The sequence below is a fragment of the Myotis brandtii genome, unplaced genomic scaffold (assembly GCF_000412655.1).
Source record: "Myotis brandtii unplaced genomic scaffold, ASM41265v1 scaffold1204, whole genome shotgun sequence".
Lineage (NCBI taxonomy): Eukaryota > Metazoa > Chordata > Mammalia > Chiroptera > Vespertilionidae > Myotis > Myotis brandtii.
The window spans coordinates 329527-331194 of NW_005354186.1; the positions used below are offsets into that span (position 1 = coordinate 329527).

General features: G+C 54.7%; 1 protein-coding gene across 1 annotated transcript in view; it reads left to right on the forward strand.

Moving 5' to 3' along the window:
• Positions 1-1668, forward strand: part of CROCC (ciliary rootlet coiled-coil, rootletin) — a 35497-nt gene that overhangs the window by 25637 nt on the left and 8192 nt on the right. The gene's annotated exons all lie outside the window — the stretch shown is intronic.

Genomic DNA, 1668 nt, shown 5'->3' on the forward strand with positions numbered 1-1668 from the left:
GCTGGCAGGGGAGAGCAGTTAGGGGGTGCAAGCTGGCAGGGGAGAGCAGTTAGGGGGATCAGGCTGGCAGGGGAGAGCAGTTAAGGCGATCAGGCCGGCAGGCAGAGTAGTTAGGAGCAATCAGGCAGGCAGGCAGGTGAGTGGTTAGGAGCCAGCAGTCTTGGATTGCGAGAGGGATCCCGAATTGGAGAGGGTGCAGGCCAGGCTGAGAGAGACCCCCCCCCCCCCGCATGCATGAATTTCATGAACTGGGCTTCTAGTCCTATATAATAAAAGGGTAATATGCAAATTGACCCTAACAGCAGAACAACTGGGAATGACTGGTCACTATGACACACACTGACCACCAGGGGGCAGACACTCAATGCAGGAGCTGCCCCCTGGTGGTCAGTGCGCTCCCACAGGGGGAGCTCTGCTCAGCCACAAGCCAGGCTGACGGCTGCCAGTACAGTGATGGTGGTGGGAGCCTCTCCCGCCTCCTCAGCAGCACTAAGGATGTCCGACTGCAGCTTAGGCCTGCTCCCCGCTGGCAAGTGGACATTCCCTGAGGGCTCCCGGGCTGCCAGAGGGATGTCTGACTGCTGGCTTAGGCCCAATCCCCTGGGGAGCGGGCCTAAGCCAGCAGGTGGTCATCCCCCGAGGGGTCCCAGACTGCGAGAGGGCACAGGCCGGGCTGAGGGACCCCCCCGAGTGCACAAATTTTTGTGCACTGGGCCTCTAGTAATAGTAATAATAACAACTGCAAGAACTGTGTAGCAGGAGTGGGGTGGGAGGGTGGGGGGAATTCTGTAGGTAGAACCTTGTTTGATTCTCCCAGCAGCCCCATTTTACAGAGAGAACCAAACACTGAGGCTCAGAGAGAGAGGGATCTACCCAAGGTCACACACATGTAGGTCTGTCTGAATCCAAAGTCGCTGTCTTTTCTGGCTGTTTCACTGCATTGAATCTACTGGGTGACCTTGACTAAGTCACTTAATCTCTCTGTGCTTTAGAGCACTCAGGGGACAGGGGCTAGCACAGCAGGGGAGGTATACACAGAGATCCTGGCATCCAGGCGGTGCTCAGTAGCAGTGACACTGATGACTGGGAGGAGTTGACTCATTCTCTGTACCAGAGGGCTGTGTGTGTGCGCGTGCGTGTGTGTGTGTGTGTGTGCGTGTGTGTGTGCGTGTGTGTGAAAGAGAGAGAGAGAGAGAGAGAGAGAGAGAGAGGCAGAGAGAGAGATCATGAACTCCATCAGTAAACAGTTTTCAGTACATGCCCCCACTGTGTGGCCTATTGATAAACTGTGTGCACTGAAAGGCAGTGTAGTCTAGCGGTGCCCAGAACACCCCTTGGAGCCAGAGTGCCTGGCCTTGAATCCTAGCTCTCGGCTTACTAGTGTTGGCCTTGGCCAAGTTCCATCACTGCTCTGAGCCTCGGTTTCCTCATTTGTGGACTAGAGATGATTTACAGGGCAGAGCTGATAGTTTTTTGGAAAGTGCTTAGTGCCTGCCATTGATAAGTGCAAGCGTTAGCTGTTAGTTTACTGGTAATAAACTAGTGGGTATGTGCACAGAAGGAAGAGATAAACTCTAATAGTTCCCTCCCACACCGTGGATGGATCTCACCTGCTTGGATGGAGGCCACTAAAGGAATAGGTGTTGTGCTCGCCACTTTGGGGCGGGG